The 25,643-nt window shown below is 44.1% G+C and overlaps 1 pseudogene; it reads left to right on the forward strand.

The window, feature by feature from the left end:
* The first annotated feature begins 7,108 nt into the window (after positions 1-7,108).
* LOC136610100 (ras-related protein Rab-7L1 pseudogene) overlaps positions 7,109-25,643 on the forward strand; it is a 37,965-nt pseudogene continuing 19,430 nt past the window's right edge.

The following is a 25,643-nucleotide window of genomic DNA, read 5'->3' on the forward strand; positions in this document are numbered from 1 at the left end:
GGTTCCAGGGAGCCACCCATGCTGTAGGTGCACACGGAGTTTTTAATACATCTGTACACTTCTAAAGAACCCCAGTCTGACTGGGGCATGCAGTGTGGGCCGAAGCCCACCTGTATTACGCACGACATTACTACCTCAGCTGTTTTGGGCAATGCAATGGGATATTTCTATGTACCGCCGGTGGCTTCCTGGCACCCACCCATGCTGTCGGTCCACAGGGACTTCACAATAGGGAGTTGTACCTGCCTGTGTCTATGAATTAAAAAGCCCGGTCTAACTGGGGCATGCAGACACCTTGACAGAATGAATAGTGTGTGGCACATAGGTTCCCCATTGCTATGCCTACGTGTGCAGCTCCTGATGGCGGTGGCACAGGATTCTATTTCTCATTGCTTCTGTACAGCATTGTGGGCTATCGCCCCGCCCCTTTTAAAGAGGGTCGCTGCCTAGCCGTGCCAACCTCTGCAGTGTGTGCCTGCGGTTCCTCCTCATGGCAGACGCACTTCTAAATAGACATGAGTGTGGCGTGGCATGAGGGCAGCTGAAGGCTGCGCAGGGACACTTTGGTGTGCGCTGTGGGGGGGAGGGGGGGCGGTTGGTCAGCATGTAAGCCAGGAGAAGTGGCAGCGGAGTGTCATCCAGGCAGTGATTGTGCTTTGTTGTAGCTAGTGTGGTGCTTAGCAAAGGTATGCCATGCTAATGAGGGCTTTTCAGAAGTAAAAGTTGTTGGGAGGGGGGGGGCCCACTCTTGCCGGTATTGTGGCTTAATAGTGGGACCTGTGAACTTGAGATGCAGCCCAACATGTAGCCCCTCGCCTGCCCTATCCGTTTCTGTGCCATTCCCATCACTTTCTTGAATTGCCCAGATTTTCACACATGAAAACCTTAGCGAGCATCGGCGAAATACAAAAATGCTCTGGTCGCCCATTGACTTCAATGGGGTTCGTTGTTCGAAACGAACCCTCGAACATCGCGGGAAGTTCGTTCCGAATAACGAACACCCGAACATTTTGGTGTTCGCTCATCTCTAGTCTTTATGTTAAACATATTTTTAAATAATATTTGGGGATTTGATGTCACCGTGTATATTTTTAAAAATCCTACACTTTCCATATTGACCACTAAGCATAACAATACTGTGAGACTAGGAACAACTTTTCAACTGTTATCTCCTTATCATCATAGGGAGAAGTGCAATTATTGTGACATCAATATATGGATAACACAGGATCCACCATGTCACAGCTCACCTCCTCCCTCTCACTGCACAATCACCTCTTAATATATCACGTGGCCCATGAGGCTGATGTTAAGCATATTTCTTAATGCTGTTAACTACAACTTAAACAAGACGGCAACCCTCCACAGTTATATACAGCCAATAGAATAAAAACACATACAGTCAGAGAATAAAAATAGATTAGAAAAAAGGAATGTTTTTCACTGTCTTAATGTGGGATACATTCCATTTAAATAAGCTCTGCTGGAATTTCATTTATGGTGTAAATAATTTATGGTATACTGCAATTATGGTAAGTATTTTAGCCAAGAAGAATTACTCAACCTCCCTGTGATCCATGTTAGCCAAGTGAGCATGGATATGGGTAGAGTTACTTTTAGCCATATTTATAAAATGCATGTTTGTTAAGAAATATCCCCTTGTTTATAGAGTAAGTTCCTATACAGTCGGACGCTATCAGCACTGCTTTGACAGCGTCAGAAATTGTAGGTGGAATAAATCCTTCACAGTGCCACCTATTGAAAGGCAGCATTCCTTCAAGCCAAAGTCAGACTTTTTATACAAGCCTTGTTACAATGACTGTTGTAACAAGTCTTGTATAAAAAGTCTGACTTTGGCTTGAAGGAATGCTACCTTTCAATAGGTGGCACTGTAGAGGATTTATTCCATCTCCCTTATTTGCATATTACCCAGAGGAGCGTGCATGGCCATTTGAGTCTCCTTACTTAGTTTATAGTTGCTCTCCCTAATAAGAAAAGATAGCGTTTCTGACCCCAGAAATTGTAGGGACATACTTCATTAATAAGGAAAAAAATAGCACCCAGTTGTTACTACTTTATTCATTTCCAGGAGTGAGAGCAGAGGGACCATACAATGCAGAGTTCTAAGAAAAGATGTTCTACTTTGGTAATTTATGGGGAATGTAACTATTTACTGAACCAGATTTGTTAGGTCCAATTTAAAGAAAAACCTGATACAAGACACACAAGTCCATTTTTTGATCTACAGCAAGATAACATAAGATGCTACACAGTTATGTATTGCACAGATACTATAAAGCATATGTTGCCATCATCCACAGCAGGCAGTTTTGTTGGCTAAAACAATTAATGTCTTTCTAAAAATATTTTTATAATGCATAAAATTCCTCAAACCTTCCTGTAAGGAAGCCCAGGCTTCTATCTTCAGTCTAAATACATATTTAGTAAACCTAAAGTTGACTTACTGCTAAGCAAACTTTCAATATGTTCTAACATTGAAGACTTTCCACAGCGAAAGCTTTCTAAGATTAGCAAATTTGGTCAACATTTTGATAAGCAAAAACAAAGTGAACCTTATGGTTAGATTTCAACTCTTCATGTTTTCTTTCATCTTTGCCATCTGGTTGGTCCAGAAGATAAAGAGGGCTGGAAGGAAGAAGGTTTTTCTTAATGAGAACCTGGCACAGCAGATTATTAGGCTAGAGGGCTCTCAGAGACATCTACAATTCGCATTAGTTGACAAACTGCTGTTCTATCCATAATCCTGGCAAGGAAACAACAAACTACAACCAGAGTCATTAGCAGCAAGATTCTTTTTTCAAGACTTATAGCACAAAGTGCATTTTAGTGGAAGTAAAAATGGGGCCACGAGATGAAACTCTGAATCACGACCAGATCCAATGTTTATTAGCTTCATATGCTTTATGAACAATCACCCAAGTGTGTCACTGAAGTGTATACAAAGGATCAAAGCATTTAGAACCAATACATTTGCATCCTCCTCTGGGTTCTAATTCCGACACATTTATTGGCACCCTGGTAGACTAAGCTCATGAACGGCTATATGCTAACATGCCATAAATGCAAATCAAGCAAAGGCAGAATAAGGCATAGTTCACATTGTGCATCGTATGCATCCAGCCTTTCAATCACGGAACTCCATCTGAAGCGCCAGAAATGGCATTCAGATATAACCCTGGACAGAGCTATAGACTTTAATTAGTCAAACGGATGCCACAAATGCAAACTTTAGTCTTCATCTGACTTTGTTCGACTAATTAAAGACTATGTTTGCTTACAGGGCTCTGTTTGAATGTTATTTTCAGTTATTCAGACAAATCCCCAGGACAAAAAAGCTGGGCACACACTATAACGCAGAGGAAACCCAGCTTAAGGTGAAAATGCCATTGTTCTTACTGTATGTGGTATTTCCCATGTAAACAGAGGAAACAATTGTATTAGTTTATATCATATGACAGTGAGCCTCAATCTGTGGCCCTTCAGCTGTTGCAAAACTACAACCCCGAACTGCAGGCTGTCGGCATGCTTTCAATTTTAATTTGGCAACATCTGGAGAGCCACAAGTTGAGGCCCACTATCCTACGGTGTAAACATAACTCTTACGATATATATTAGCTGTATATAGCAACTAGTGGGAACCATTTCACAGTCCTGTATAATTATTTTATAGTGTTTAATGGTACTGGTGCATTATGTCTCCACTGGATGTATGGGTGGAGACATGGGTTGGCTGCTGTCAGTGACAGGGAACTCCCAGGCCACGTGGGTTGGCCGGTGTCACTGACAGGGAACTTCCAGGGCACGCCCCCTCTGCTGTATCCTCCTGAAATGTCCGTGGCAGCTCGCTCATGTTTCTCCCTGGTGCCGTGCTCATACCCACATGGCCGTGGCAGCTGACACATGTCCCCGCTGGAGTCCCATCTGCGCTGGTGTCCCCCAGCTGCCATGCTTGTATGTCTCCTCTGCTACCATTCCCCCTGCGGCCACTGCTGCCTTGGCTATTGTCACTCTCCTCCCCGCTGTCATAGTCAATGCTGGCACTGGCAAACCGCACTGTGTCTGTCCATGTACCCCTGGTGCCACTCTCCACTTCTCCGCTGTCACCCTGCATGCCGCCATGTCAAACATCGCTCTCTCTGGCCATGTTCCCCCAGTGGCACTATCAGTGTCCTCGCTGTGCGGCTGGCGCAAAGACTGCTCTCACCCTGAATTGCACCACTCACCCCACCTTCTGCACTGCCGCTGGCTCAAACACTACTTTCACCCTGCATCTTGTTGCTCACCCCACCTTCTCCCTGTGGGCTCACTGAGACCAAAGGATCCATGGATCTATGACAGCTGAGAGGGGCGTGGGCTGGGAGTTCCCTGTAACTGACAGCGGTCAATCCGTGTTTCCACCTATACATCCGATGGAGACATAATGCACCACTACCATGTTTAATCTACATAACAGACTCTAATGGCAATTGTCTCCCAGTGGCAGAAATGTGTCATATAAAAACTTACTAGCTTGTTACCTGTGACTTTGTCCACATGAAATTTGTATTTTTTTAAGGTAATTTGTGTTTTGCTGTACATTGAAACGTAAAAAGTTGAAATAGTGAAAGAGATGTAACTACAATATGCTATGTAAGCTTTTTCTAAATGTACACCTGCTACCTTAAGTGTTTGCCCTTGAGCCTTACTAATCATCACTGCAAATGCTATTTTTAGAGGGAATTAAAGGGGTTGTCCCGCGCCGAAACGTTTTTTTTTTTTTTTCACCCTCCCCCCCCCCGTTCGGCGCGAGACAACCCCGATGCAGGGGTTAAAAAAGATCACCGGAGAGTGCTTACCTGAATCCCCGCGCTCCGGTGACTTCTTACTTACCTGATGAAGATGGCCGCGGGGATCTTCTCACTCGGTGGACCGCAGGGCTTCTGTGCGGTCCATTGCCGATTCCAGCCTCCTGATTGGCTGGAATCGGCACGTGACGGGGCGGAGCTACACGGAGCCGGCATCCAGCACGAGCAGCCCCATTGAAAAAAGAAGAAGACCGGGACTGCGCAAGTGCGGCTAATTTGGCCATTAGACGGCGAAAATTAGTCGGCTCCATGGGAACGAGGACGCCAGCAACGGAGCAGGTAAGTGAAAAACTTCTTATAACTTCTGTATGGCTCATAATTAATGCACAATGTACATTACAAAGTGCATTAATATGGCCATACAGAAGTGTACAGACCCACTTGCTTCCGCGGGACAACCCCTTTAAAGCCTTTCGAATTGAAAAGGCAAATCCGTCTGTATTCTCGGAATGTGGGATCTGTCTGTGTCATACAGCCCAGCTTTCATTTATTATACTGCTGAGGTAAAATGAAAGCTGCAATGTGATTGGTTGCTATGGGCAACACAGATTTTCTTTAAAATCTATCTTAATCTGTCTTTCGTTCAAGTTTTAATCCTGGGCAATGCCGGGTATCCTTGCTAGCTTAATAATCGCAACATTGTCTGCCCTCACGTGTCTGCCTGTTTGGGGAAGCCTAGCTTATGATGTGCACCCCCTTCCCCTCTGCTCTGCTGCATTTAATAATTGCATTCGTGCGGCAATGATGTCTGCGCTCACATGTCTGCCAGTTTGTGTAGGCATAGCTTGTAATGTGCACTCATGCCTCATCACATGGCACGGCGCCGGCGGGGGAGCGCCAGCGCATCACCAAATCTGTCTTGTCGCGCTCCCTAGAGAACTTTATACATTTTTTGGGATAAAACATAGCCCATGTCCTTCCTCAAGATGCAAGCTATCTCCCTGCCAAATTTAATCAAAATTGCTTCAGCGGTTTAGCCACAAAACGGTAACAGACAGAGTTACTTTCGCATTTATAATATTAGTATAATATTTCATGCAACTACTTAATATACAAAAAAAAACCTTTTTTCCCTTTATGTATTAGGTACATTGTGCGCTGTGGTAATTATACTAGAACCGGCGGTTATTACATTTCCCTCATAGTCTAACCAAGATAAGCAGATAGGCAAACAGTGCTTAATTTTTTGCCCATAACACTTTTTATTTAAAGAAAAAAAAATGCTTTAGGAAACTGATCTGTAAAGAGACAAAACCCATTGTAACCAAACTTTACACCGGACGATTATTATTCAGAATTGTTCAGATTCCCGTGCTCACATGAGAATCTGAACGATAATCATCCAGTGTAAAAGCAGGCAGCGACTGAATGAGAATTGTTCAGTTGTTCAGTTTCTGCATGCAGAAGACTGAACAACTGGTCGTTCAATGTAAACAGCAGTCAGTCACTTTTCAACGAATGTCTGCTTACTGTGAATGGAGGCAGGCAGGAGGAGAACGCTCCCTGGCCACCCCACCTCCATGCTGGCAGAGCTGTGGGTAATGCCAACGATACTCGCTCTTGTGTAACAGCACAGGACCGAAAATCACTGGGATGAGCTGTCGGGCATTGTTTGCCTGACAGCTCATCCGTGTAAGAGGACCATTATACATTATTTACAGATATTCCCATCAGTAGGCAAAGCATAGCCTTACTGTCCCTTAACAGCTGATATATGTTTACCCAACTAAACAGTAAGCACAGTGTAGCACAAACCTGCACAGCAGTATCTGCCCCCTGTGCGTTATAACAATCACAGCCTTGTCCCCCCCTCTAACTTTATTATCATGTGATATCACATGATATTAACCCACTGTGATCTCCTTTTTTGCCTGGCAAAAGTAGTCTGTCTTCTAATGTTGGGAAGCACTGGCGTAACTATAGAGGGTGCAGGGGATGCGGTTGCACCCGGGCCCAGGAGCCTTAGGGGGCCCATAAGGCCTCTCTTCTCCACATAGGAAGCCCAGTACTATGAATAAAGCATTATAGTTGGGGGCCCTGTTACAGGTTTTGCACTGGGGTCCAGAAGCTTCAAGTTACGACTCTGTCGGGAAGGCTATAGTTTCTCCTTGTGGAGAGTACCTAAAAGCTTTGAGCAGACATATAAGGCTCTGAGAAATTTAGTATGCAAATGGGAGATGATGCAATAACTGCAGTGCAATTTATTCGAAAGCAGTGTCAGACCTTCTAACAAACCTTGTAACATGACTGGGAATATAAACCAAGACAAACCAAAGTCTTCTCCAGAAGGATATGATAACTATGTACAGACAGGCTCTTTTGGAGGTTTTGTCCCTGATCGATGTACAGTAAGTTTGCTGGCTGGCCGGGTCAAAGACATATGACATGGGTTCGGAAAGATATAGTTTCTTTCAGTTAAATTTATGCACAAGGATGGCTGCCCATAGGTATGTGCCTATGTTTCCACATGGGTAATCCAGCCTGAGATGTAAAGCAACATAGAGATTAAACCAATGCATTACATCACATTGGGCAAGTCAGTGGGCAATGCTTTACTAAAATTCTTCCACTACTTAGCATTCTAGTGGCACCCCACTACAGTATAGAGATATATGTGCTATATTGGTATCAAGTTTCAATATTTTCAATCTATAATGGTTGCCCTGGAATGAATTAATATTGTAACTTGAGGTATCACGGGTATAAAAATTGTTATTCTTTTTTTCTTGAGAGCTCTGATACATATTTGTCTCTACATTCCTTACTAAACCTGTTGAAATCAGCAGGAGAAGAAAACGGACAGATACCTGTAACATCTTATCCTCCGGACTCTTTCATATGCTTTAACAGAAGAATCCAGCACTTTGCTCCGTGTTCAGACTCAAGTTCTATATTTTTTGACACTATTGGAGGATTTATGAAATCAACAAATGTATAAACCCAGTGGGGTTGCATTGAATATATCCTTTTACTAGATCCTGCATAAAATAACTCAAAAGTCATGTTCTCATTTTGAATAAATTTGACTCCCATTTCTGTTCTACTTTCCAGCCGCAGCGCACACGCACGCGTGCATGATTGATTGTAGAGCTGGAAGAGTTTAAACAGAAATTTGTCTTCCCTTTGTCCTTAATCTTGATTTGCCCTGTAGGTTAGTCTTATCATAAAGACAGTATGAATGACTGTCTCAGCTCTTTTGCTCATTAATACAGTTGGAAATTGATGAGCAGCACTTGCAAACTGTGGGTTTTCTGCTCTAGAATTATAGCCCTTATTTATTCTAGAGGAACCATGCAGCTTTCTAAGTAAATATATGTAAAATGTTTCATCCTCCCAAAAATAAACACTATAATTAATTGCCTGATATATGAAACTGACACTTTGGATTTGTAACAAGCCTGAGTTAGGTAAAAATCTAATTTTCTCAGTGGAATATTGTGAATATATAACGGCAAGAATATTTAATATGCTGGCACGTTTTGAAAGAGATTAATAATCTTGTGCTGCAAATTGTCAATATTTGTGATCCTTTATTCATCTCAGTAGTATTAACAGATGATATTCTGCGCTTTACTTTTACTGCACTTTATAGAATTTAGACTTGCAAGTCACTGATTTATCTTGAGGGGCAGGCTCTTCCGATTTTGTGGTTGTCTATTTTTTTTTTACCAGAGCCAATTAATGTCAGTGGCTATAGTAAATGATCAGTTTAATTTGAGCTTTCTGGTTTGGGGAAGAAACTACTGATAGGTCTGTACATGTTATAAGACCTATCAGTATCAGTGTAATTCAATAAAACAGTAGCACATGTGAATATATGAAACTTTATGAGATATCTTATTATGGGAAGTTGGCATCTTCCTCAGCTTCCAGCAGCATGTAGTTCTCTGTTCCTTGTCTGCAGGCTCATTGGAAATGTTCAAAACCTTCCTGAGTCACAAGAAATCTCTGTTAATGTAAAACAGTAAGTAGAAGACTGGGAAGAAGGAATAGGGATGCTGCAGTAGAATCTCTACCTCTGTGTCTGCAGCAGGAGAGGGGATCATTATACATGACCCATGTCACAGGCCTCTCTATCAAAGCCAGAATCCTGTTTCACACTGATGAAGGGCAAATACCCTGAAACAGCTGTCTGTGCATGGAGTCTGGCTTTGCTTTCAATTCCCGGTCATTGTTACAAGACCTGTATAAAGAGTCTAACTTTGACTTGAAGGAATGTTGCCTTCCAATAGGTGGCACTGGGGAGGTATTATTTCATCTTCCTTATTTGCATCTTGCAAAGAGACATGGTTGGTTTTATTGCAATATTTTCTTGCATCTTTACAGAAGTTTGTGTAATGAAAAGCAGTTACCAGTTAAACTACATGTTATCCCTGCAGAATAAGGAGATGTGGAATACTGATGTCGATGAATTATTTAAGATATGGGAAAAACAAAGCAAAAATACTGCGTGATCTTTCTGATGCACAATCTAATCGAGTGTATAAGTGGAAGCAAATTAACCAATTACCAATTAGAGAGCCACCTCATCATCATCCGTCATCTCTGTAGGTGGAGAATCCAACACTTCTGGTGCTCTAAGTGAATGGTTTCTTATCCAGAATTCCAAAAGGAAATTTAAACCTTGCAGAACACCGCAACCTAAATGCAATGTCTACTGACACCAATCATGTTACATGTGGTAATTTGGCACTTAAGATAATTAATTTATCTGATATTGCACTAACTGCTCCCCAGCTTGAAATTTTAACCTTTGGATTATCCTTTTCACTCATTTTTAACTTTGATGGCTGCACAAGTGTAAAGGATTTAGGCCGGCTGCACATGACGGGATTTGCATTGCGGAGTCTGTAGCGGGGGTCCACCTGGGTTCTGCAGCAAATACTGTCCATAGCATGCTATGGAAAAACACTTTTTCAGCAAATGAGCGGGAATATATTAATTTATTTCTGAAATAAGCCTGCACTGAATTGCAGCACATTCCTACAACTATCTATAGTGATAACACTGGTGAACACAATTTTTGGTAACTGAGAACCTTTTGGGGGTATTTTTGGGTCATAGATTTAGAAAATGTATTAATTTTTCACCATCAGGTCAGTTTATCAAAATATGACATCTATCCAAATCAAGCTAGCAGTGGCGTTTGGGGAATTCAATCATGCTTCACCAAACAGGGATAGCTTACAAAGATACAACCTATACTCTGTGGCCCACTTTTCTCACATATCGTGCCTCCCAAGATTGTGGCTTATTTAGTTGATGGTGCTTTTTTGGTAGTATAAAACAAAAAAGAAAACCAAACAGGGAAACAGCAAATACATACAGTGCATGTCAGCAGCCTCAGATGTCGTTCAAAGTCACTAGTCCGACCACTATGAATTATTTGAAGGTTGCATGCAGCTAGCAGTGCTTTTCTGCAAACTACAAAGTTAGCTGATAAGTTAAATAAAACTACACTAAAAAGTGAACAAAAAAAATAAATAAAAAAATAAGGAAACATAAAGAAAACAAGAGGTAGACTACGTGTCGGTGGTGGTGGTGAAGATGGTACAGGACAGGCAAAGTTGGCACTTCAAGTGGCTCCCACTGAAGCAACAACTCCACATTTTTCAAGAGGCAAGGCAATCTCACTGCCATTCCTGAGAAGTGGTTCTGCCTGTGTGTTACATTCGCAGCATGCAGAAATGGTTGTAGAGTGGATGACAAAGCATGCCTCAAGTACCATCACCTCCTCTTCCTCCCAGTTGCAGGCAAACAGCAGTCAGTCTGCACCATTCAGCCATAAGTATCCGCCCCCACAGTTTCTTACTGTGACATAAGGTCCTCTCAGGAAAAGGACGATGAAGAGGAAGATGAGGTGTAAGATGATGAGGTGCTTGAGCTAACATGGACAAACAGGGAGAGTCATGACAGTAGCTTGAAGGAGGGGATGAAGAGACAGACATTGTGGGGCAGCACACTGCCAAAGCAGCAGGTAGGGTGTCGAAGAAAAACCAAAGGGCAGTGCCACTACCCTCAGCTACTATTAGTCACAGTAGCAGAAACATCAGATCCACAGCAAGGTCTGCTAATAGGGCTTGTGCAGCTTGTGCATTCTTTGAAACCACACATGATGACAGAAGAGTGGTCTTCCGTAAGATTTGCAACAAGTAGCTAAAATGCAGCAAGAACGTAAACAACTTTGACACAATGTGTATGAACAGTCATATGAACACCCACCACCTGCTGCCTTCGAGAGTCCACCTCAGCCGGATGACAAAGAGTCAGCTTCCTCCTTTCCCCCGATTGAAAAGTATGTCGATATGGAATTACGGAGCTAAAGCTCTCGTGTTTCAACGTGCTGTTCTGCTAGTCGTAGTGGTGGAACTGCTGCTGCTGCTCTCCTTCTCCTGCTTCCGCCATGTTTTGTTCTCTTCCTCCTTTTTGCAAAAATTTCCTAAAGCACGAGACACAGCTATAGCAATTTCTTGGAGAAGGCCCGTGCCTTCCTTTGCAAATGTTACGACATTGCTTTTAAAGCAAGCAGCATATCTGCTGTCTCATGTAGCAAAATTATTTTGAACTCTACAGCTGCTCCTTGGAGCAGACTTGTGCTTGGGTGTTGTCTTCTCCTGGCAAAATTATTCCTTGCAAAATTTATGACATTACTTTCAAAACATGCAGCACACCTACTGTCCTGCGTAGCAAAAATTGTTTGGTAGCTCTGCAACTGTTTCTTGGAGTAAACCTATGCTTGAGTGTTGTGTTCATCTTACAGAATTTCTTCCTATAAAATGTATGACAATGTATTTAAAACAAGCAGGCCACCTGCGGTCTTGCATAGCAAAATGTTTAGTAGTTCTACAGGTGTACTTTGGAGCAGGCCCATGCTTAAGTGTTATTTTCACATGTCAGAATTTCTCCTTGTAAAATTTATGACATTGTTTCTCATAGTCTGAGAGTCCTTTAGTTCCTTTTTTTGGCAAACTCCAGGTGGGCTTTTACTAAGGAAAGGTGTCTTCTGGCTACACTGTCCACTTTGGTGGAGTGCTGCAGCGATGTTGACCTTCTGGAAGTTTCTCTAATCTGCACACAGTATCTTTGGAGCTTAGCCAGAGTGACCACTGGGTTCTTGGTCAGCTCTCTTACAAAGGCCATTCTCACCTAATTAGTTAGTTTGGTGAGTAAGCCAGCTCTAGGAAGAGTCTTTGTTACTCTAAACTTTTTCCATTTAAGAATTATGGAGGCCCCTGTGTTCCTGGGAACTTTCTGTGCAGCCAAAATTTTTTCTGTGAGTAAAAGAAATGAAAAAGGAGGGTGGAGCAAGACCCAGTGAGGGTAGTGGAATATTTATGGAGTACAAAGAGTTTTCAATGATTGAGTATTTTAAATGGTGGAGGTGCTGCCAACCAGATAACGCTCCACCAGTGTGGGCATAAGTGTAGCAAAAAGGATGTGAAAAGAACTGGTATGGAGGCGCAACACTCTAAGCTACTGGAAGATGTAGATCAAAGTCCAATGTGTGATGGTGAAAGCACTTCTTTTTTATTATTATTTTTTCAGAAATTAAAAACCAGCAATGGAATACGCGTTTTGGGGAAGAACCCCTTCGTCAGTTCGGCTGGATAGGACAACAGGATGCCTAGGGGTGACACGATTACAAAGATGTATCGGATGTGTCGGAGGTCCTGTGTGCAGGAGGACATCTTATTGTCTTCATCCTATTTTAACAGATATTTGTTTTGTATAAATTTTATGTTAATTTACATGTACGGATGCTCATATTCTTTTATGTTTTTTGTCTCATACAGTATATATTTTATCACTGTTCAGATCGATGTTTTCATCATATATTTATTGTTCTTATTGATACATTTGTGAGACTTCATTATGTATATGAATTTTTTTTTTCCTCTCCCCTCTCCTCCCCTTTCTTTGTTAATCACTCCTCCATTATCTATTTGTACTTATCACACAGTCCTATCCAGCCGAACTGACGAAGGGGTTCTTCCCCGAAACGCGTATTCCATTGCTGGTTTTTAATTTCTGAAAAAATAATAATAAAAAAGAAGTGCTTTGACCATCAAAAAAAAAAAAAAAAAGTTAAAGCACATTTATTTCTCCCCTGTCCTCCTGCACACAGGACCTCCGACACATCCGATACATCTTTGTAATCGTGTCACCCCTAGGCATCCTGTTGTCCTATCCAGCCGAACTGACGAAGGGGTTCTTCCCCGAAACGCGTATTCTATTGCTGGTTTTTAATTTCTGAAAAAATAATAATAAAAAAGAAGTGCTTTCACCATCACACATTGGACTTTGATCTACATCTTCTAGTAGCTTAGAGTGTTGCGCCTCCATACCAGTTCTTTTCACAAAATTTTTTCTGTAGCCTTCTCCAGATCTGAGCTCTACAAGAAGTTCTTTCCTCCTCATTGCTTGCTTTAGGCTCTGATATGTATTGTGAGCTGTGAGACCTTATATAGACAGCGGTGGGTCTTTTATAATTATGTCTTATCAACTGAATTCACCACAGGTGACTCCAATCAAGGTGTAAAAACATCTCAAAGATGATCAAGAGAAATAGGTGGCCCTCAGAGTTAAATTTCAAGTGTCATATCAAAGGGTCTGAATACTTATGTCAATGCAGCAAAATGTTAGTTTTTTATTTTTGTTTTTAATTACAAAGATTTCTAACATTCTGTTTTCCCCTTTCATTATGGGGTAATGAGTGTAGAATGATGGGGGAAAAACTGAACTTTATTTTTAAATTTGCACAAGGCCAGAACATAACAAAATATAAAAAAGTTAAATTGTCTGAGGACTTTCCAAATTCATTTCATATTCCTTAGAGGTAATACCTTTACAATTGTTATGGCACTTTCTGGGGGTTTATTTGACTGCCACTTATTTGCAATAGACACACATTTATTCCATTGCTCAGTTGGTTTTCATTATGACTATGCTTTGCCTAAGGAGCATGGGTTTTATGAAACTGGTTTTTAAATAAAGACATACTGTACTATCCTTGTGTTTTGTGAGATTCTCAAAGCACAATTGCTAACAATCCCTAAAAGAAGGAAGAATGGGAAGCATTTAAAAAGACCAGGATGGATGAACACAAAACTTGAACACATGTTAAAAACTAAGAAAAATTTGTTTATCAAATGGAAAGAGGGGGAGTATCTAAAGAAGAATATAATGCCATCTGCAGGAACTGTAGGGCAAGTGTCAGAAAAGCTAAAGCTAATGAATTGAGGCTTGCAACAGAGGCCAAAAGCAATAAAAAAAGGATTTGGAGGGTATGTCAAAAGCAAAAGTAAAGTCAAAGATGCTACTGGATGCTTACAAGATGAAACTAGGGAATTGGTTAAGAATGATGTTAAGAAAGCTGAACTTGTAAATTGTTATTTTGTAACTGTTTTCTCTCAGAAAGTAGATGGAACATCAATTGATCTTCCCTGTGCTATTGGAGGTATAAAATAATGTAGGCTATCTATAAGCAGAGAGATGGTGAGGAAACACTTAGCTAACTTAAATGAATTCAAGTCTCAATGTCCAAATGAATTACATCCTAAGATGCTAAAGGAAGGAGCTGGGGTAATTGCTGAACCACTTGCCACAATCTTTGAAAATTCCTGGAGAACAGAAGTCCCAGAAGATTGGAAAAGGACAAATGTTGTCCCTATCTTCAAAAAAGGGAAGAGGGCGGATGCAGGAAACCACAGGCCTGTGAGCCTGACTTCTATACTGGGAAAGAGTTTGAACAAATTATTAAACAGCTTGTATGCAAGTACTTGGATAAAAATGGAGTCATTAATAGAGATGAGCGAACCTACTCGGCCATGCCCCTTTTTCGCCCGAGCACCGCAATTTTCGAGTACTTCCGTACTCGGGCGAAAAGATTCGGGGGCGCCGTGGGTGAGTGGGGGGTTGCAGCGGGGAGTGGAGGGGAGAGAGAGAGAGGGCTCACCCCTGTTCCCCGCTGCTACCCACTGTGCCGCCACGCCTCCCCCCGCCCCCCGGCGCCCCCCGAATCTTTTCACCCGAGTACTGAAGTACTCGAAAATCGCGGTGCTCGATCGAGTAAATACTCGAAACGAGTAGATTCACTCATCTCTAGTCATTAACCATAGCAAGCATGGCTTTGTAACAAACAAGTCATGCCAGACAAATCTAATTCTTTTTCTATGACAGAATCACCAACTGGGTTGATCAGGGAAATGCAGTGGATAAAGTATATCTTGACTTTAGTAAAGCATTTGATAAAGTATCTCATACCATACTTATTGACTAAATATGGGATTGACAAGGCAACAGTTAGGTGGATTCACAACTGGCTGAGTGATTGTACTAAAAAAGTGGTCATAAACGGCTGCACATCTAAATGGAAGAATAAATCCAGTGGGGTACCACAAGGCTCTGTCCTAAGCCCAGTGTTCCTCAACATTTTTATAAATGATCTGGAGGAGGGAATTGATGGGAAACTGATCAAATTTGTAGATGACACAAAGCTAGGAGGGAGACCTAACACTAGGAAAGAGAGAGTATTCAAAAAGATCTAGAAAAGCTTGAACAGTGGGCAGCGATTTACAGAATGGTATTTAACAAATAAAAATGCAAACTCCTACATCTGGGCAAGTAAAATGAAGAAAACACATACAGAATGAGCCCTATCCTCATTTGCACAAGGAAAGACTAGAAGCAATGGAATGAAACTGAAAGGGAGGAGACACAAATTAGATATTAGAAAAAACTTTCTGACAGTGAGGGTGATCAATGAGTGGAACAGGTTACCACAGGAGGTGATGAGTTCTGCTTCAATGGAAGTTTTCAAACAAAGGCTGGACAAATATCTGTCTGGGTTGATTTAGTGAATCCTACATTAGGCAGGGAGTTGGACCCGATGACCCTGGAGGTTCCTTCCAACTCTACCATTCTATGATTCTATGTATCATGTGTTGGTGTTAGTTGTTATATTATATCATAGAATTTTACACAGTGGTATCTGAGGTCTAAGGCTGGGTTCACACGGGGCAGATTTGCCGCGGAAATTCCGTGCGGAATTTCGCCGCGGCAAATCCGCATGCGGACGCTAATTTCGGGATTAACCAGCCATGTGGACGAGATTTCTCAGAAATCTCGTCCACACGGGACGGCAAATCCGATGCGGCTAAGCCGGCAGAAGCCGCCGCTGCGACGTGGATTTGCCGACCGCAGCATGTCCATTTTTTTTTCCCTCTGCGGCCGCACTCTCCTCTATGGGAGCACCGGCCGCAGCGGAAGAGCGAGCGGCCAGGCCGCTTCAAAGCCGCCGCGGGTTTTGCAGCAGCGGTTCTCCCAGCGGAAATCTTGCGGTTTTTCGCTGCGGCCAAACCGTGAGATTTCCGCCGAGAATCCACCCTGTGAGAGGCCAGCCTTAGTGTGTATGTGATGTTGCAGAGAGAAAAAAGTATATCTTACCCGAAGGAAGAGATCCAATATAACAGATTAAATATAACATTTCTATTTCTCTATCTACAGCTTTAAGGAGTATATGTTCACTTTAACTTATATCAGTTGTTTCATAAATATTCATGATTCCTTTGATAACTCTTTCTCAAGTATCATGATGCCCAGACCAAAATAACTATAGTAATTTCTGCACAAAAAGTACATACATACAACACATTAAACTGCTCATAATCACATAATCTGTTATATGTATATATTGTATAAATTATCTGAGATTTGACAATTTATTTTATAGTTAATTTTCCATAAAAAATACAATCTAGACCACAGTTTGTAAATCCATGAGATTCCCATGTCCCCAAGCAACTACACAATTATGAAGCAGCCACTAAGTATTGTTTCCTATATACCCTACAGCTTTCTTCCCTCTGGTGTTATACTGAAACGTTGAAGGGAAACTGATGCCAGAACTGATCCCATGGTTTTCTATGAGACCAGTCATGGTTTCCAGTATATCAGTTTTGACGCCAGATGCCTCTCTGTGCTAGACAAAAAAAAAAGTTGCATGTAGGATTTTAACATCTGGCTATGCCATGCTATGGACGTTGGATCAGTTCTCAAAGTGCACCAAATTGCAGTCATTGTAAGTGACTGCAATTATCACCCCAGCCAGTCAATGCAACTACTTTGACAAGTAGAATAAATGTTTACTTGTGCATCAAGAATGCAATCTCAGGAATAACAAGTCCATCAGTGTTCCATTCAAAACTCGTCCTACTTCTAGCTGCTTTGCTGCAGGAAGCAAACAGCTCCGTACATTGTGCAGAGGCCTGGGTTGGTACTTCAGGCTGAGTCCTATTGAAGTGAATGGGCTGCAGAACCAACTCAGGCCATTGCACAATGTACAGAGCTGCTTGCTTTCTGCAGCAAAACACCTAGAAGTGGTACAACCCCTTTAAAGAAATAATCTGCAATGTAAATTTAAGGATGGAATCGATCCATTATAACTAGAGATGAGCGAACGTACTCGTCCGAGCTTGATACTCATTCGAGTATTAGCGTGTTCGAGATGCTCGTTGCTCGTGACGAGTACCACGCGATGTTCGAGTTACTTTCACTTTCATCTCTGAGACGTTAGCGCGCTTTTCTGGCCAATAGAAAAACAGGGAAGGCATTACAACTTCCCCCTGCGACGTTCAAGCCCTATACCACCCCCCTGCAGTGAGGGGCTGGCGAGATCAGGTGTCACCCGAGTATAAAAATCGGCCCCTCCCGTGTCTCGCCACAGATGCGTTCTGACATACTTTAGGGAAAGTGCTGTTGGTGCCGGAGCTGCTATAGGGAGAGTGTTAGCAGTATGTTAGGCTTCAAGAACCCCAACGGTCCTTCTTAGGGCCACATCTAACCGCGTGCAGTACTGTGGAGGCTGCTTTTTTGCAGTGTTGCACATTTTTTTTTTTTTGGTATATCGGCCGTGCAGAGCATTGCGCCCTGCAGTAATACTCCAGGGCCAGAAGTGGTGGTTAGGCAGGGACAGAAGACATATATTGTGAGGCAGGGATAGAACACATATATTGTGAGGCAGGGATAGAACACATATATTGTGAGGCAGGGACAGAAGACATATTTATTGAATATAGGCAGTGGGCCTTTGCAAAAACATTTGGGGAAAAAAATCTATTTGGGCTGCCTGTGACTGTCCTCAGTGTTCTGGGTCTGTGCTGGGTGTAGTAGTCCTCCTAATTCATACGCAGCCAGCTAAGTGTTACAGCAGGCTTGCGCAAAATTATTTCCTGGCTCTGTGTTGGCTGTTACATCACTGCTGTATTCCAGTCCACAGTGCAACAGTCTGCAGTTATTTGACATACTCCAGGGCCAGTAGCGATGACGCAGAGAGAGAAGAGATATATTTATTGAATATAGGCAGTGGGCCTTTGCAAAAACATTTGGGGAAAAAAAATCTATTTGGGCTGCCTGTGACTGTCCTCAGTGTTCTGGGTCTGTGCTGGGTGTAGTTGTCCTCCTAATTCATACGCAGCCAGCTAAGTGTTACAGCAGGCTTGCGCAAAATTATTTCCTGGCATTCCGTAAGCGAAGTCAGCCTCCAACCACAGGCCAATAAGCGGCACATTTAATTACAGCGTTCTGTTTCTGCATTACTGGTAATACAGCAGGCTGAGGGGTAGGGGTAGGCCTAGAAGACGTGGTCGCGGGCAAGGACGCGGAGGCCCAAGTCAGGGTGTGGGCACAGGCCGAGCTCCTGATTTAGGTGTATCGCAGCAGACTGCTGCGGGATTAGGAGAGAGGCACGTTTCTGGCATCCCCACATTCATCTCACAATTAATGGGTCCACGCGGTAGACCGAAGAATCCACCAACTGTTTCCCACAGTGCCCCCTCGCGCCATGCCACCCGGCAGAGGCCGAGGTGCTCAAAAGTCTGGCAGTTTTTCACTGAGAGTGCAGACGACCGACGAACAGTGGTGTGCAACCTTTGTCGCGCCAAGATCAGCCGGGGAGCCACCACCACCAGCCTCACCACCACCAGCATGCGCAGACATTTGATGGCCAAGCACCCCACAAGGTCGGACGAAGGCCGTTCACCGCCTCCGGTTTGCACCGCTGCCTCTCCCCCTGTGCCCCAACCTGCCACTGAGATCCAACCCCCCTCTCAGGACACAGGCACTACCGTCTCCTGGCCTGCACCCACACCCTCACCTCCGCTGTCCTCGGCCCCATCCACCAATGTCTGTCAGCACACCGTCCAGTCGTCACTAGCGCAAGTGTTGGAGCGCAAGCGCAAGTACGCCGCCACGCGCCCGCACACTCAAGCGTTAAACGTGCACATAGCCAAATTTATCAGCCTGGAGATGCTGCCGTATAGGGTTGTGGAAACGGAGTCTTTCAAAAGTAAGATGGCGGCGGCGGCCCCGCGCTACTCAGTTCCCAGTCGCCACTACTTTTCCCGAAGTGTGCTGTCCCAGCCCTGCACGACCACGTCTCCCGCAACATTGTACGCGCCCTCACCAATGCGGTTACTGGCAAGGTCCACTTAACAACGGACACGTGGACAAGCACAGGCGGGCAGGGCCACTACATCTCCCTGACGGCACATTGGGTGAATTTAGTGGAGGCTGGGACAGAGTCAGAGCCTGGGACCGCTCATGTGCTACCCACCCCCAGAATTGCGGGCCCCAGCTCGGTGGTGGTATCTGCGGTGGTGTATGCTTCCTCCACTAAACCACCCTCCTCCTCCTCCTCCTACGCAACCTCTGTCTCGCAATCAAGATGTGTCAGCAGCAGCAAGTCGCCAGCAGTCGGTGTCGCGCGACACGGCAGCACAGCGGTGGGCAAGCGTCAGCAGGCCGTGCTGAAACTACTCAGCTTAGGAGAGAAGAGGCACACGGCCCACGAACTGCTGCAGGGTCTGACAGAGCAGACTGACCGCTGGCTTGCGCCGCTGAGCCTCCAACCGGGCATGGTCGTGTGTGACAACGGCAGTAACCTGGTGGCGGCTCTGCAGCTCGGCAGCCTCACGCACGTGCCATGCCTGGCCCACGTCTTTAATTTGGTGGTTCAGTGCTTTCTGAAAAGCTACCCACGCTTGTCAGACCTGCTCGGAAAAGTGCGCTGGCTCTGCGCACATTTCCGCAAGTCCCACACGGACGCTGCCACCCTGCGCACCCTGCAACATCGGTTTCATCTGCCAGTGCACCGACTGCTGTGCGACGTGCCCACACGGTGGAACTCTACGCTCCACATGTTGGCCAGGCTCCATGAGCAGCGTAGAGCTATAGTGGAATACCAACTCCAACATGGGCGGCGCAGTGGGAGTCAGCCTCCTCAATTCTTTACAGAAGAGTGGGCCTGGTTGGCAGACATCTGCCAGGTCCTTGGAAACTTTGAGGAGTCTACCCAGATGGTGAGCGGCGATGCTGCAATCATTAGCGTCACCATTCCTCTGCTATGCCTCTTGAGAAGTTCCCTGCAAAGCATAAAGGCAGACGCTTTGCGCTCGGAAACAGAGCCGGGGGAAGACAGTATGTCGCTGGATAGTCAGAGCACCCTCCTGTCTATATCTCAGCGCGTTGAGGAGGAGGAGCATGAGGAGGATGAGGAGGAGGGGGAAGAGACAGCTTGGCCCACTGCTGAGGGTACACATGCTGCTTGCCTGTCATCCTTTCAGCGTGTATGGCCTGAGGAGGAGGAGGAGGAGGATCCTGAAAGTGATCTTCCTAGTGAGGACAGCCATGTGTTGCGTACAGGTACCCTGGCACACATGGCTGACTTCATGTTAGGATGCCTTTCTCGTGACCCTCGCGTTACACGCATTCTGGCCACTACGGATTACTGGGTGTACACACTGCTCGACCCACGGTATAAGGAGAACCTTTCCACTCTCATACCCAAAGAGGAAAGGGGTTCGAGAGTGATGCTATACCACAGGACCCTGGCGGACAAACTGATGGTAAAATTCCCATCCGACAGCGCTAGTGGCCGAAGGCGCAGTTCCGAGGGCCAGGTAGCAGGGGAGGTGCAGAGATCAAGCAGCATGTACAGCACAGGCAGGGGAACACTCTCTAAGGCCTTTGACAGCTTTCTGGCTCCCCAGCAAGACTGTGTCACCGTTCCCCAGTCAAGGCTGAGTCGGCTGGAGCACTGTAAAAGGATGGTGAGGGAGTACGTAGCTGATCGCACGACCGCCCTCCGTGACACATCTGCCCCCTACAACTACTGGGTGTCGAAGCTGGACACGTGGCCTGAACTCGCGCTGTATGCCCTGGAGGTGCTTGCTTGTCCTGCGGCTAGCGTCTTGTCAGAGAGGGTGTTTAGTGCGGCTGGGGAAATCATCACAGATAAGCGTACCCGTCTGTCAACCGACAGTGCCGACAGGCTTACACTCATCAAGATGAACAAAGCCTGGATTTCCCCAGACTTCTCTTCTCCACCAGCGGACAGCAGCGATACCTAAACAATACGTAGGCTGCACCCGCGGATGGAAGCATTGTTCTCTATCACCATCAAAAACGTGGACCTTTTAGCTTCATCAATCTGTGTATAATATTCATCCTCCTCCTCCTGCTCCTCCTCCTGAAACCTGACATAATCACGCCGAACGGGCAATTTTTCTTAGGCCCACAAGGCTCAGTCATATAATTTTTGTAAACAATTTTTATACGTTTCAATGCTCATTAAAGCGTTGAAACTTTCACCTCAACCAATTTTTATTTTAACTGGGCTGCCTCCAGGCCTAGTTACCAATTAAGTCACATTAACCAAAGCGATTAATGGGTTCCACCTGCCCTCTTGGTTGGGCATGGGCAATTTTTCTGAGGTACATTAGTACTGTTGGTACACCAATTTTTGGGGGCCCTCGCCTACAGTGTAATCAAATTAATTTTTAGCCCACCTGCATTACAGCTGACGTTATATCAGCTGTGTTGGGCACTGCAATGGGATATATTTATGTACCGCCGGTGGCTTCCTGGCACCCACCCATGCTGTGGGTCCACACGGAGTTGTAACTGCATGTGTCCACTTCTAAAGAATCCCAGTCTGACTGGGGCATGCAGTGTGGGCCGAAGCCCACCTGCAGTAAGCACGACATTACCTCAGCTGTGATGGGCAATGCAATGGGATATATTTATGTACCGCCGGTGGGTTCCAGGGAGCCACCCATGCTGTGGGTGCACACGGAATTCCCATTGCGGAGTTGTACCTGCCTGTGACTATTTATAAAAAAACGCGGTCTGACTGGGGCATGCAGACACCTTGACAGAATGAATAGTGTGTGGCACATAGGTTCCCCATTGCTATGCTCACGTGTGCAGCTCCAGATGGAGGTGGCACAGGATTGGATTTCTCATTGCTTCTGTACAGCATTGTGGGCTATCGCCCCGCCCCTTTTAAAGAGGGTCGCTGCCTAGCCGTGCCAACCCTCTGCAGTGTGTGCCTGCGGTTGCTCCTCATGGCAGACGCATTTATAAATAGACATGAGGGTGGCGTGGCATGAGGGCAGCTGAAGGCTGGGCAGGGACAGTTTGGTGTGCGCTGTGGACACTGGGTCGTGCGGGGGGGGGGGGGTTGGTCAGCATGTAACCCAGGAGAAGTGGCAGCGGAGTGTCATGCAGGCAGTGATTGTGCTTTGTTGGAGGTAGTGTGGTGCTTAGCTAAGGTATGCATTGCTAATGAGGGCTTTTCAGAAGTAAAAATTGTTGGGAGGGGGGGGGGCCCACTCTTGCCGCTATTGTGGCTTAATAGTGGGACCTGGGAACTTGAGATGCAGCCCAACATGTAGCCCCTCGCCTGCCCTATCTGTTGCTGTGTCGTTCCCATCACTTTCTTGAATTGCCCAGATTTTCACAAATGAAAACCTTAGCGAGCATCGGCGAAATACAAAAATGCTCGGGTCGCCCATTGACTTCAATGGGGTTCGTTACTCGAAACGAACCCTCGAGCATCGCGATAATTTCGTCCCGAGTAACGAGCACCCGAGCATTTTGGTGCTCGCTCATCTCTAATTATAACGTTTTAGTAGTCTTTCTGCTGTGGATTCACGGTGTTTTTTTTTAACAAAATTTTTGCAGAATTTTTCTTTTTGGGACTTTTTCCTGAACAATATACTGTCTATGATTTTTCATATCTTAGAATTTTGTATAATTGTATCTTGTCTTTGGAAGTTGGTTTCAACCTGTTATGCACAACACCTCTAATCACTGTGCAATTTACGACAGTGTGAAAAGTTCTGTTTGATTTGTGAATGCTTACCATGGAATAATAAGAGGCTTGTCTGACCTAGAGCTATAGCAAAGGTGAAGAAATGTGGACCCTTACCTGAGGGAGTTTGGGTTGTACAAAGAACAGTCATTAGGACAATTTATTTAACTTGGTTCAACTAATAAAGTGTGAAGAAGCAAAGTTCAAAAAGTGCATTGTTTATCTAGGAGATGCCAAGCAGATGTGTCTCTTGGAAATAAGTAATAACAACAATTGTGCTTTTTGTTGGCAGTTTATACAAAACATCAGACTCAAATAAAAAATGTTCTGTTTACCATAAATGAACTTCAGTAATAAGGAAGGAGTTGGACACCATAGGTAAACTTCATATAGTCCCCGAGCTACGGTATAATGCAGTATTAGTATGTTTCAAACTTTTGCTGTATATTAGTGTATTTAGGCCATCTGCATACTGCACAAAGTGTTTTTCAACTGCCACCCCCTTGCTACAATGGCAAGGAACAATGGATTTAGGCCACTCTCACACTCAGTTTTTTACCGCAATTAAAGTGGCGTCCCAAGCCCCCCGCTAACCGTGGTAGATTGCCGCCATTTATTTCAATACGGCCTCCCAGACGGGTGCTCGAATGAAGCTTTTATAACGTTGCGATTTTCAAGCGCTTTCTGTTCTATTTTTTGTGTGTTTTCGTGTTTTTTAACGTAGTCATCATCCATTATAATGATCAGGTGTGTTAAAGCTGCCAAACTCTGTGACATGCATTCAAAAATGCAGCTCGAAATCGCGGTAAAATGTCGCGGTTGTGAGCTGCATTTTCAGAACGCATGTGTGAGAGTGGCTTTATTCTTTCTTGCACAATTGATTCATAAACAGTTCTAAAACTTATTGGGATATTATATACCAGAAATGAGGCAAATTCTAGCAGCATTTTATGACAAGGTCTAGGCACAATCACATTGGTATATGTGTCCCAAATGTGTTTGTATTTATTTGCACTAATAGTATCATTTTCACTATTTTACTGTTTCTACACTCTATATGTAACAGGCTTAGACTTCACCTTCATGGGTTCCGAAGGTCCCTAAGGGCTCCTGTCCATAGGCAATTGTGCATTGAGCTACTCGTGATGATAATCCGGCAGCAGGTAAAACAATGAACAAGTGGAGAACCACAGCGATTCTCCACTCACGGGACTCAAATCGCGGCATGCCACGATTCTTTGTGGTGAGCCTATCTGTCAGATAGGCTCACTGCAGAGAACTGACAGTTCTCTCCCCTGCTCTCGGGCAACAGAATATTGCTAGCGATATTCCCCCCTCCACCCCGTGGACAGGGGGCCTAATGATTGAAATGGTGGTCACGCATGCACATTACCCTTTCATTCTTTTCAGTAGGACTGCAAGAGATTGCACTTGTACTTCACTATGTCTAGCAGTTCAATTAAAATGAATTGAGAGGTTATGCGCATGCATGAGCACTGCTCCATGCATTTGGTGAGCTTCAGGATCCTTCTTCTCATGACTGGTGGGGATCCCAGTGGTGAGAAACCCACCAATAAGATGGTTAGCCCTTTTCCTGTAGATCAAGGATAGCTTGTTTTGGTGGGACTGCCTTTTTCGTGAAATCATTTGTAAAGCTGCAGTTGAAGCTTTTGGCTGCATCTCAGACATGTATGGGGCTGTATGGGACCCTGCCCTGAACTAAGCTTTTTTTTAATCATGTTTGAATAGCTTATGAATATATAATTATTCCTAATATTATTGAATCTTTATAGTTAACTGATCTTGAGTCATTTGTTGTATTTATTAAATGAAAGCACATCCTAAACATTTAAACATTTTCTTCACAATTCAATGAGATCAGCATTCATCTATTGGTGTTTAAATGGTCTGATTCTATTAAGGAATGAAGAATTATTCATATGATCATTTATCCCCATAGAGTTTCATTGTTCTTGGCAATGCATCCGCCATTTACACGTGGAAATGTGCTGCTGCCAAAAATGATTTTTTTGTCATACAAAAGATGTGATCAGCCAACAGACGAGAGTTGGCTTGTTCATCGTGTGATTGGCGGTACAATCAAATAGACCTTTTGTCAGGCAATTAAACATGCACTTCCTAATACATTTGGTTCACCTTACTCCAAGGCACTCTTTACTTAGACCAACATATAAAGCACCAATCTAAGTAAATTATCCTCCATGTCCCATGCACACTGAGAACTTCTGCTGATGTCTACCTCTAATATGAAGATTGATTTTTATTAAAAATTTCTTTCAGAATTACTTTTATACATTCAGCTGGTATACATTGATATCCTGATGCATTAATTGTATTGAAAATGGAAGTAAACTACAGTTTTTGATACAACTGTTAACTTTTCAGTGACCACCCAAATGACTTTTTACGGCGGTCATTAATAGGCTTTATTCTGAGGCTGTACCTTTTAGCCTTGCACCTGTTCTAACAGCAAGGATCAAAGAAACCACCAATCCTCACTTTTTAAGCCTTTATATGTCATATTTAATGCAAATGCGGTGTGTAAAAGGCTGATAGAGGGAGGGGGCTCCCTCTGTAACCTATCAGACCCCCATGATGTGATCACA

Source organism: Eleutherodactylus coqui, chromosome 2 (genome assembly GCF_035609145.1).
Source record: "Eleutherodactylus coqui strain aEleCoq1 chromosome 2, aEleCoq1.hap1, whole genome shotgun sequence".
NCBI classification, from domain to species: domain Eukaryota; kingdom Metazoa; phylum Chordata; class Amphibia; order Anura; family Eleutherodactylidae; genus Eleutherodactylus; species Eleutherodactylus coqui.